The sequence below is a fragment of the Ranitomeya variabilis genome, chromosome 5, assembly GCF_051348905.1.
Source record: "Ranitomeya variabilis isolate aRanVar5 chromosome 5, aRanVar5.hap1, whole genome shotgun sequence".
Lineage (NCBI taxonomy): Eukaryota > Metazoa > Chordata > Amphibia > Anura > Dendrobatidae > Ranitomeya > Ranitomeya variabilis.
Window position 1 is genome coordinate 41,072,588 of NC_135236.1, and position 12,902 is coordinate 41,085,489.

Below are 12,902 nucleotides of genomic sequence, written 5' to 3' on the forward strand. Positions count from 1 at the left end.
TGAGCTCCCCCTAGTGGAGGCTGCAGGTAAGCACATTTTCTATTTTAACGTTAAAATACTTTTATTAGTAAGATTTGTTTAAAAAAATAATAATACAGAAGATTTATTTCCTCCTGCAGTAAAAATGCTTTACAGTGATAGGATATACACACGCTATGATTTCACAGTGAGTCTAGTTATATATATCAGGCTCTGCCGTCCAGAAACAGACAGGACGCATGGAGGATGAGCTACTCTTAAATACAAGCAATTCTGTAATTTACTACGTATTAAAATTTTCAGCCGTTCGGGAGATATTACCACTTTTCTTTTGTTTACACTTCGTTGCCTTGGAGACCGACCACTGCTGCAAGACAGCCGAACATGCACGGTGCTTACAAGCTCCTTTTTATTCAGCCTGTAAGTGCTGTTTTGAAGTTGCAAAGTGTTGTTACCTCCTAATCCCAGCCAAGTTCAGCTCGGCGCTTACAAACTAGACAGCAGCGTCGGTCGGCTTCCAAGGTGACGAGCTGTAAACAAAAGTGTTAGTATCTCAAGAACAACGGAAGATTTAAATAAGCAGTGAAGGTGGGAATAAGCCTTGAGCTGGGTAAAGGCCTGTGATACACACTCTCATCATAAGCCTTGAGCTGGGTAAAGACCTGTGATACACACTCTCATCATAGGTCGATAAGGGAAAGTAAGAAGCCGGCTCCATTCTGCAATGACCAGAGTCTGCTCAGATCGCTGCTGTTATCCATTTACATGCTGCAGCCAATCTGACATCATGGAAATCATGGCAGCCAGGGGCCTGAACAGCACACATAATTGTCATCTTATATACGCTCTGCCACTAGGAAGCTTGATACAGGTGAAAAAACATCTGGTTGGCTACACCATCTCCTAAAAGACTAGGCAGCTCCAGCTGGCTTCAGAAGCCAGAGTAACGTACGTGGAATTTGACTAAGGTGTGGATGGTAGCCAGGTGGCTGCAGACCAGACCAGCAGTGGCGTGATGCCTGACCGCCCAAAAGGCCCCGACCACCTTGCTGGAATGATCGGTGTTACGGGGACGCGAGGTCAGTGGGTGCTCTCGTCCGCTGGCCCGGCTGTCTTTAGCAAGACTGCATAGACCACGGCTCATACCACTGAACGCCGGCTCTATCTCCCAGTGGGCAATACACTACACAGACAACACAGGGTTAAGGTAAAACAGGGTGGCAATACTTTATTGAACCACAGCACACAATAGCAAACAGAACAATCCCACCATGGCTGGAATGGTTTGGTTACATGGGCGCATATAAAATATCACTGCGTCTCCACGTATTTCCAGTATGACACAATGTCAGAGCTCCCAGGGTCGCTACTTCATCTGTGGGTGCACGCACAGAGAAGGGGTAACGACAAGCATAGGGAGATGACCAAGAACTGTCCATAGAGTCCATAGCCAGTTGACATGATGTCAGAGCTCCCAGGGTCGCTACTCCATCTGTGGATGAATGCACAGAGAAGGGGTAACGACAAGCATAGGGAGATGACCAAGAACTGTCCATAGAGTCCATACAAGGTCCAATGCCAGTTGACACGAGTCCCAGCTGGCTTATCTGACCATCTCCATGGAACCAGGCGACCAGCGGGTCCCAACCCTGGCTTTCTCCAAACAGATCCATGGTTCAGAGATGGTCACTGGATCAGATCTGTGTCCTTCCAACCGGAGCCGAAAACCCCTAGGTTGTATCCTATAGAATCATAGATCAGTGTCCCTCGTGATGGTGCCATGATGAATTGGCTGCAGTCCTTTCTCTTGTCTGTTGGGTGGTTTGCAGAATGTCTGGCTGATAGCTCTGTGTTACTTCAGTCTCTTTATACCCAAGGCATGTAAGCTACCCTTAAGGCACCGTCACACTCAGCGACGCTGCAGCGATATAGACGAGCCGATCGCTGCAGCGTCGCTGTTTAGGTCGCTGTAGACGTCAAACACAGCAGCTCCAGAACGATGCAGGAGCGATCCAGTGACGTAACGGCGACTCACTTATCGTTCTCGCTGGTTGTTAGCTCCATGTAAAACATTGCTGACATCGTTGCTTTTGATGTCAAACATGACGATACACGCCGACCTGACGACGAAATAAAGTTCTGGACTTCTAGCTCCGACCAGGGATATCACAGCGGGATCCAGATCGCTGCTGCGTGTCAAACACGACGAGATCGCTATCCAGGACGCTGCAACGTCACGGATCGTTGTCGTTCTCATTGTAAAGTTGCTGAGTGTGAAGGTACCTTTAGAACCACCCAGGGTCTTTCAGTCCAACATCAAGAAAAGGTAAACAATGGTGATGGGATTAAGTATATTAGCATATAAGCACACATCAACAAACAAAGCTCAACACACTCAATGTACAGTCACCACTACAGACTTACACTGTATGTTAAATGGTATCAGTCTGCAAGTCTGTCCTCTTGAACCACCAGACATAAACACTTAAATGCACAAACCAATATACAGATGAAAATTCAGTTCTTATTGGTTTGCAAAAACGTAGCTGTCTGGGTAATTAAGATACAATCTGGTTTCTTCACAATCGGTTACTAGAGAGAGTGGAGATTTGGCTTCGGTCTTGGAAGGCTTACACAATAGCCGTCCTGATCCAAAGGACGTTTTGGAGGTTCTTTGACCTTTGTTTGGGCCATCAGAGGTTACATAAAGAGAATCGGAACGCTGAATTGCATTGATGGCTCTAACCAAATCCAGACGATGGGGACAACGTTCCCAGAGATAAACGTGAGATGGACAAACGTAGGGGACGACTATGCCCTCATCTATATGGAAAACCTAGACAACTTTGGAAAAAAACATGGCACTTAGTCAAGGACCACCATTGTCCTGATGGAGAAGGAAATGAGCCTTGTAAGAAAGGGTAGGGAGCTCAGAATGGAGGTGATGACCACCCAAAATGCCAACTTCCATGGAAGGAACATTGGAGAGATGCTGTGGAGAAGCTCAAATAGAGGTCCCTGGAGTGCAGACAGGACAAGACAGAGGTTCCTACAAGTATCTACAAGGAAGGGCACAATGAGCTTCTCCTTAAAGGAAGGTCTTCATCTGTATGTGGAAGTCCAGCATGCACTGAAAGAGAATGGATGCGATGTGGACATCTGAGTCCAGGTAGGACGGAAGAGAGAATCCTAGGAATAGAAAAAGTCCTGGGATGGAAGTCCCTGTGTTCCCACCAGGCTAAACAGGACCTCCAGGTATGATGGCAGACTGGTGGTTGTGCAGCGGGTGATGTAAGTATTGAAACGTCACTTTCACCATACAGTGTAAGCTTTCGATCAGGGTCATCACTCCTCTTGGTATCTGTTGAATTATGTGTTTACTCTGTAGTGTCTTTATTGTCTGTACAAGTCCCCTCTGAAATGTAGTGTTGTGGAATATGTTGGAGCTATAGAAATAAAAATTGCTATTAATTTTCTAAATTAATATATCTTTAATGTTGCTCTTTCCGTGAAATTAGCATCAGATGTCAGTAACAACTTGTCAAATCCACACAGGCAAAACAAAATCACGGCATATGTCCATAAAATAAGTTATGTTTAATAATGAGAAATTACAGGGAAAAGGTATTGAACGCGCTTACTGAAATGTAGTAATACTTCATACGGAAGCGTCGAAGTACCAAACCCGGTGAGGCCAATCTGGAGCTAAGAAGATTGCAGGAACGCCTTCCGCTTTTACCTGTCAGTCAAAGGTGAAGGAACAGACAAATCAGAATGAACTCTGCCCAAGGAAAAACCAGAGCATCAACTGCAAAGGCCCTAGAGATCTGGTGATATAGGCTGGGACCTTGTGATTAAGATGAGATGTGTAAAGATCCATGTTTGGGGTGTCCCAGTAAAGGCAAATTTTGCTGAAGGTCTCTACCTCAAATCCAGTTTTTTGGCTGAGAAAATCCACTGCCCACTTTTCCATGTCGGGAAAGTGGACTGCGGAGAGCACTGGAGCATGCTACTCCCACAGTGAAGAATTCTGGTGGCTTCTCTCAGGGCTGAGGGGCTCCCGACTCTGGGAGAGAGCTAGAAAGATCACCCTCAGTTCCAAGCAGGTTGATCTGGAGGCGAGACTCATCCAGAGACCAGAGAGAACACCACTCCTTAGCCTGAGAGACTGGCCTCATTTATCTCCACCTGCCATTGAAGAGTAACAAAGGATCTGCTGGAAAGCACTGCCGGGGGACTTAACCTCCAGAGAACATCTCTATGGACTCAAATGTGGAAACAGATGCATCAATCCAGGATTCTCATTGTCTTGTTCCAAAAAGGCACTGGAAAACTGTAGTGGCCAGCAGTGAGACTGGGTGAAGAGTATGAACTCGAAAACTGAGGCCATCCTGCACAGAACCCTAATAAAAAATGGATGAAGCATGAGGACTCTGCAATTGAGCCTCTCTCGATACCACATGGGTGTCTGGGTGTTACATAGAATTTCCAGGAGCTGAGATGGCATCAGACAAGGCTTCTGAGTGTAGATAATCTAAGCAAAACACTCCAAGGTGATTTGAAGGCTGGAAAAGTTTTCTTCCTTGGATCGAGATTATCGAGGTAAGGAGTACTACCTTGAATCACAAAGTAGCAACATCAGTGGGGCATGGAGACCTTGGAGAAAATCCTGGGAGCAGTCACCAGTCCATAGAGTGTTGAACTGGAATTTAAGAAAACCGACAGTAAAGCGAAGAAAACATTGGTAGGACTCCACAATGGGAATGTGAAGATAGGTGTTACGTACGTCTACTGAAGAGAGAAATTCTCACGGCAAGATTGATGAAACAAAGGACAGGAGGTATTCATTGTGAAACCTTTGGACCTGCAAAAATGTGTTGAGTCTGTTCAGATCCAAGATGAGTTTGGCCAGATCGTCCTTTTTGGTTCCTGGTAACAGGTTAGAGTAGTAAACTCCTACCCATGCCATGTCTGAACAGGAAAAATTATTTCTTAAAGCTGAAGGCTGTGGATGGCTTAGAAAAAAATTGTACACACGAGGTCGAGCCTTTGGAGGGGATGAAAGAAACTTTGTGGGCAGGGAGGTGAATTCGATTTTGTTACCTGAGGAAACTACTTCCCTGTAGCTTCATTCACGTTGAGTCATCCAGACTTCTCTGAAGGAGAGGAGACATCCCCCCACTCGAAAGAGAAAGCAAGTCAAGTGGAGCAAAACCTTCATGTAGTGGGATTCATGGAAGTGAAGGGTTTTGCGGCTTTGGGACAGCCGTGCAAGAAAGGTTTACTTTTCAACGAAGGCTGCCTGCAGCCAGAGGATCAGGTGGACTTCATGTCGCCACCATAGGAAGAGGAAAAAAACCCTCTAGGAATAGTGTCAGAAAAGTCTTCAAATGAAGTGAGATCAAGTCTGGGAAAGAGAGCCCGGCCCGGGAAAAAGGAAGCGTGAAAAGTGCTGATTTGCATAAAAATTCCCGCTCTCCAATCCCCCTTTAGGAAAAGGAGGAAGGTGTCAGGAGAGGAACCAGATGGCCCACTGCGTGGGAAGATGGCTGCAGCCGCTGGCGCACCCTCTGTGTGGATGGTGAAAGAAAAGGTAGAAGACTGGCAAAGAGGGCCAGGGGAGACCGGAAAACCCCTAGAAATAGGGGCAAAAAGTTCCATAAAAAAGGGGTCAGTGACATAAAGGAGTAGGCACCTGAAAGATAATGTCCCCAAAGAGAGGAGGAATAGCACACCAAGTCATAAATCCCCAAGAATAAATAAGGGGATAGAAAGATACTCGCCCATCCGATATTGTCGGGTCACCCCTTTAGTACTATTGTGGGAACTCCGCCGGCAGCAGGGGAGAGTGACCGGTGGTGATTTGTATCTGCAGGGAGATACTCCACTGTGAAGTGTACGGCAGAGGTGTCAAACTGCATTCCTTGAGGGCCGCCAACAGGTCATGTTTTCAGGATTTCCTTGTATTGCACAGGTGATAATTTAATCACCTGCACAGAATGATTCCAGCACCTTGTGGAATGCTAAGGAAATCCTGAAAACATGACCTGTTGGCGGCCCTCGAGGAATGCAGTTTGACACCTCTGGTGTATGGTATGTCCTCCTTGAGATGGTGACTTATTGTGGAAAACATACACACCCACCTGGGAAAAAAAAACACATAGAAGACTGTACAAAAAAACGTGTTCCAGGTCGTGTCTGCCTCCTACAGACACTAAAAAGTGGCCTCGTCTTACCACTCATTTTACCACGTAATGTACTGAAAAACAGGAAAAAACTCCAAGCTTGGCACAGCGTTCACTGTGGGGTAAAAATGTCCTGCAGCAATATTTCCCAGCTCAGCAGGATGACAACTATCGACTTGTTATTTGCAAGCTGAACGGATGATTTTATCGATATATATTTTGATAGCTTCGATTTTTTTCAGACACGATACCAAATATATTACCTTTATATGTAGATTGTCATTTATTGCAATCGAAGAAAAGGGGGTCAGTGCAATGTTTTACATACAGTACAGACCAAAAGTTTGGACACACCTTCTCATTTAAAGATTTTTCTGTATTTTCTTGGTCAAATAGCCCTTACACAGCCTGGAGGTGTGTTTGGGGTCATTGTCCTGTTGAAAAATAAATGATCCAACTAAACGCAAAATGGATGGAATAGCATGCTGCTGCAAGATGCTGTGGTAGCCATGCTGGTTCAGTATGCCTTCAATTTTTTATAAATCCCCAACAGTGTCACCAGCAAAGCACCCCCACACCATCACACCTCCTCCTCCATGCTTCACGGTGGGAACCAGGCATGGTAGAGTCCATCCGTTCACCTTTTCTGCATCGCACAAAGACACAGTGGTTGGAACCAAAGATCTCAAATTTGGACTCATCAGACCAAAGCACAGATTTCCACTGGTCTAATGTCCATTCCTTGTGTTCTTTAGCCCAAACAAGTCTCTTCTGCTTGTTGCCTGTCATTAGCAGTGGTTTCCTAGCAGCTATTTTACCATGAAGGCCTGCTGCACAAAATCTCCTCTTAGCAGTTGTTGTAGAGATGTGTCTGCTGCTAGAACTCTGTGTGGCATTGACCTGGTCTCTAATCTGAGCTGCTGTTAAGCTGCGATTTCTGAGGCTGGGGACTTGGATAAACTTATCCTCAGAAGCAGAGGTGACTCTTGGTCTTCCTTTCTTGGGGCGGTCCTCATGTGAGCCAGTTTCTTTGTAGCGCTTGATGGTTTTTGCCACTGCACTTGGGGACACTTTCAAAGTTTGACCAATTTTTCAGACTGACTGACCTTCATTTCTTAAAGTAGTGATGGACACTCGTTTTTCTTTACTTAGCTACTTTTTTCTTGCCATAATACAAATTCTAACAGTCAATTCAGCAGGACTATCAGCTGTGTATCCACCAGACTTCTGCACAACACAACTCATAGTCCCAACCCCATTTATAAGGCAAGAAATCCCACTTACTAAGCCTGACAGGGCACACCTGTGAAGTGAAAACCATTCCCGGTGACTATCTCTTGAAGCTCATCAAGAGAATGCCAAGAGTGTGCAAAGCAGTCATCAAAGCAAAAGGTGGCTACTTTGAAGAACCTAGAATATAAGATATAATTTCAGTTGTTTCACACTTTTTTGTTAAGTATATAATTCCACATGTGTTAATTCATAGTTTTGATGCCTTCAGTGAGAATGTACAATTTTCATAGTCATGAAAATACAGAAAAATCTTTAAATGAGATGTGTCCAAACTTTTGGTCTGTACTGTATATATATATATATATATATATATATATATATATATATAATATATATATATACATTGCTCAAAAAAATAAAGGGAGCACTAAAACCCACATTCTAGGTATCACTGAATGAAATATTCTAGTTGTAAATCTTTATTTATTACGTAGTGGAAAGTGTTGAGAAGAATAAAACCTAAAAATTATCAACATAAGTCACAACTAATATCCCACGGAGGTCTGGAGGTGGAATGATGCTCAAAATCAAAGTGGAAAATGAAGTTACAGGCTTATCCAACTTCAGTGGAAATGCCTCAAGACAAGGAAATGATGCTCAGTAGTGTGTGTGGCCTCCACTTGCCTGTATGACCTCCCTACAATGCCTGGGCATGCTCCTGATTAGTCGGCGGATGGTCTCCCGAGGGCTCTCCGCCCAGACCAGGACTAAAGCATCCGTCAACTCCTGCACAGTCTGTGGTGCAACGTGACGAATTCAGGTCTGGGGAACGGGTGGGCCAGTCCATAGCCTCAATGCCTTCATATTGCAGGAACTGCTGACACACTCCATCCACATGAGGTCTGGCACTGTCCTGCATTAGGAGGAACCCAGGGCCAACCGCACCAGCATCTATTCAACACTTTCAATTCTCTCCTCCGTCCCCCAGCACCCCCTCCCTCTCCACTCAGCTGAAGACTTTGCCTCATTTTTCAAGCAGAAGATTGATAACATCTGAGACAGTTTTGGTCAACAAGCCCCAGAGCCCTTTCTCCTAACTGCCCAGCCCTCCTCCTCCAAAACCAACTTCTCCACTATTACAGAAGATCGACTCTCCACTCTACTCTCAAGATCGCATCTCACCACCTGTGCACTTGACCCGCTCCCATCCCACTTCATCCCAAACCTCACCAGTCTTCATCCCAACCCTAACCCATCTCTTCAACCTATCACTAACAACTGGTGTCTTTCCCTCAAGCTTTAAACATGCCTCAATCACACCTATCCTAAAAAAGCTCCTCTTGACCCATCCTTTGTATCTAGCTATCGCCCCATATCACTTCTCCCCTATGCCTCAAAACTACTGGAACAACACGTCCATCTTGAACTGTCCTCCCACCTCTGTTCTTGCACCCTCTTCGACTGCTTACAATCAGGCTTCCGGTCACACCACTTCACTAAAACTGCCCTAACTAAGGTCACCAATGACCTATTAACCGCCAAGGCCAAGCGGCACTACTCTGTCCTCCTCCTCCTGGACCTGTCCTCTGCCTTTGACAGAGTGGACCATTCCCTATAATTACAGACCCTCTCATCCCTTGGCATCACAGACTTGGCCCTATCCTGGATCTCGTCATACCTAACAGACCAGACTTTCAGGGTCTCCCACTCACACATCACCTCCTCACCTCGCCCCCATCTGTCGGAGTCCCGCAAGGTTCAGTTCTAGGGCCCCTGCTCTTCTCCATTTATACCTTTGGCCTGGGACAGCTCATAGAATCTCACGGTTTTCAGTATTATCTCTATGCCGATGACACGCAGATCTACATCTCTGGACCAGATATCACCTCCCTACTAACCAGAATCCCTCAATGTCTGTCCGCTATTTCATCCTTCTTCTCCGCTAGACTTCTAAAACTTAACATGGACAAAACAGAATTCATCATCTTTCCCCCATCTCACTCGACCCCCCCAACAGACCAATCCATTACAGTAAATGGCTGCCCACTCTCCCCAGTCCCACAAGCTCGCTGCCTCGGGGTAATCCTTGACACTGATCTCTCCTTCAAACCACACATCCAAGCCCTTTCCACTTCCTGCTGACTTCAACTCAAAAATATTTCCCGGATCCGTACATTCCTAAACCAAGAATCTGCTAAATCACTAGTCCATGCCCTCATCATCTCCCGCCTTGACTACTGGAACCTCCTGCTCTGTGGCCTCCCCTCTAACACTCTCGCATCCCTCCAATATATTCTAAACTCTGCTGCCCGACTAATCCACCTGTCCCCCGGCTATTCCCCGGCCTCTCCCCTCTGTCAATCCCTTCACTGGCTCCCCATTACCCAATGACTCCAGTTCAAAACCCTAACCATGACATACAAAGCCATCCACAACCTGTCTCCTCCTTACATCTGTGACCTCGTCTCCCGGTACTTACCTACAACCTCCGATCCTCACAAGATCTTCTTCTATATTCCCCTCTTATCTCCTTTTCCCACAATCACATACAAGATTTCTCTCGCGCATCCCCCCAACTCTGGAACCCTCTACCACAACACATCAGACTCTCGCGTACAGAGGAAACCTTCAAAAAGAACCTGAAGACCCACCTCTTCTGACAAGCCTACAACCTGCAATAACCACCGATCGACCAAACTGCTGCACAACCAGCTCTACCCTCACCTACTGTATCCTCACCCATCCCTTGTAGATTGTGAGCCCTTGCAGGCAGAATCCTCTCTCCTCATGTACCAGTCATGACTTGTATTGATTAAGATTATTGTACTTGTTTTTTATTATGTATACCCCTCCTCACATGTAAAGCGTCATGGAATAAATGGCGCTATAACAATAAATAATAATAATACGGTCTCACAAGGGGTCTGAGGATCGAATCTCGGTACATAATGGCAGTCAGGCTACCTCTGGCGAGCACATGGAGGGCTGTGCGGCCCTCCAAAGAAATTCCACCGCACACCATTACTGACCCATTGCCAAACTGGTCATGCTGAAGGATGTTGCAGGCATCAGATCGCTCTCCACGGCGTCTCCAGACTCTGTCACGTCTGTCACATGTGCTCAGTGTGAACCTGCCTTCATCTGTGAAGAGCACAAAGCGCCAGTGGTGAATTTGCCAATCCTGGTGTTCTGTGGCAAATGCCAAGCGTCCTGCACGGTGTCGGGCTGTGAGCACAACCCCCATCTGTGGACGTTGGGCACTCAGACCATCCTCATGGAGGAGTCGGTTTCTAACCATTTGTGCAGACACATGCACATTTGTGGCCTGCTGGAGGACATTTTGCAGGGCTCTGGCAATGCTCCTCCTGTTCGTCCTTGCACAAAGGCTGAGGTAGCGGGCCTGCTGCTTGGCTGTTGCCCTCCTACAGCCCCCTCCACATCTCCTGGTGTACTGGCCTGTCTCATGGTAGCGCCTCCAGCCTCTGGACACTACGCTGACAGACACAGAAAACCTTCTTGCCACAGCTCGCATTGATGTGTCATCCTGGATGAGCTGCACTACCTGAGCCACTTGTGTGGGTTGTAGAGTCCGTCTCATGCTACCACGACTGTGAAAGCACAACCAACATTCAAAAGTGACCAAAACATCAGCCAGAAATCATTGGTACTGAGCTGTGGTCTGTGTTCTCCACCTGCAGAACCACTCCTTTATTGAGGGTGTCTTGATAATTGCCAATAATTTCCATCTGTTGTCTATTCCATTTGCACAACAGCATGTGAAATTGATTGTCAAACAGTGTTGCTTCCTAAGGGTACCGTCACACAGTACAATTTACATCGCTACGACGGCACGATCCGTGACGTCGCAGCGTCGTATGATTATCGCTCCAGCGTCGTAGACTGCGGTCACACGTTGCAATCACGGCGCTGGAGCGATGCCGAAGTCCCCAGGTAACCAGGGTAAACATCGGGTTACTAAGCGCAGGGCCGCGCTTAGTAACCCGATGTTTACCGTGGTTACCAGCGTAAAAGTAAAAAAAAAAAAACCGTACATACTCACCATCTGATGTCCGTCAGGTCCCTTGCCGTCTGCTTCCTGCTCTGACTGAGATCCGGCCGTACAGTGAGAGCAGAGCGCAGCGGCGACGTCACCGCTGTGATCTGCTCTCACTTTCCGGCCGGCAGACAGTCAGAGCGGGAAGCGGACGGCAAGGGACCTGACGGACATCAGATGGTGAGCATGTACTGTTTTTTTTTTTTTACTTTTACGCTGGTAACCACGGTAAACATTGGGTTACTAAGCGCGGCCCTGCGCTTAGTAACCCGATGTTTACCGTGGTTATCAGCGAACGCATCGCTGGATCGCTGTCACACACAACGATCCAGCGATGACAGCGGGAGATCCAGCGACGAAAGAAAGTTTCAAACGATCTGCTACGACGTACGATTCTCAGCTGGGTGCCTGATCGCAGTAGCGTGTCAGACACTGCGAGATCGTAACGATATCGCTAGAACGTCACGAATCGTGCCGTCGTAGCGATAAAAATGCCACTGTGTGACGGTACCCTAAGTGAACAGTTTGATTTCACAGAAGTTTGATTTACTTGGGAGTTATATTCTGTTGTTTAAGGTTTCCCTTTATTTTTTTTAGCAGTGTATATATATATATATATATATATATATATATATATATATATATATGTGTGTGTGTGTGTGAAGGAACAGATTAAGAAAGATTCTCCACTTTGTGCTTTTGACTCCATTTTCTTGTTGCTTAAAGATAAATTCTGTTATTTAATTAGGTAAAAGGTTATAGCTGCCATGAAGTAACTTTATCTTGCTGTTCACAAGTCTGTTATTCAACTAGGCTATTGTTTATGATCTGCTACAAGGCCAGAGTGTTCTCTTGAAACAGATAAGAGACTCGGGGGTGTATCGCTATAAAAGACTCTGAGGCACCTGTTGGTATTCTTTTTCTATGTCAAGAAGACACGATCATATCTGTAGTTTCCGTTTTTTCTGTATTCTCATGGGTTAAGTTTTTCCTGCATTCTTATAGGTTAAGAACTGTGAGCGTGTTCTTATGCTGATTGGTTGAAGTATAATTTCTATGACTATGAAGTGATACACAATAAACGGGGGCCTGAGATCTGCTCGATCCCCCATACAGAGACACACGTCTCCGTCTGGTCATTTTCAGTTGCCGGCAACGCCCTTGTAGATTAATTTGGAAATCACTGAGTTAACCGTGATGGATCACTTTAGATCCTCCCACAACATTTATATATACAGTTAGGTCCATATATATTTGGACAGAGACAACATTTTTCTAATTTTGGTTATAGACATTACCACAATGAATTTTAAACAAGACAATTCAGATGCAGTTGAAGTTCAGACTTTCAGCTTTCATTTGAGGGTATCCACATTAAAATTGGATGAAGGGTTTAGGAGCTTCCGCTCCTTAACATGTGCCACCCTGTTTTTAAAGGGACCAAAAGTAAT

At 45.9% G+C, this 12,902-nt stretch overlaps 2 protein-coding genes across 7 annotated transcripts in view; both read right to left on the minus strand.

The window, feature by feature from the left end:
• MCM7 (minichromosome maintenance complex component 7) overlaps positions 1-12,902 on the minus strand; it is a 217,614-nt gene that overhangs the window by 104,756 nt on the left and 99,956 nt on the right. The window lies entirely within an intron of this gene.
• The window catches only part of STAG3 (STAG3 cohesin complex component), a 157,044-nt gene that overhangs the window by 54,238 nt on the left and 89,904 nt on the right, over positions 1-12,902 (minus strand). The gene's annotated exons all lie outside the window — the stretch shown is intronic.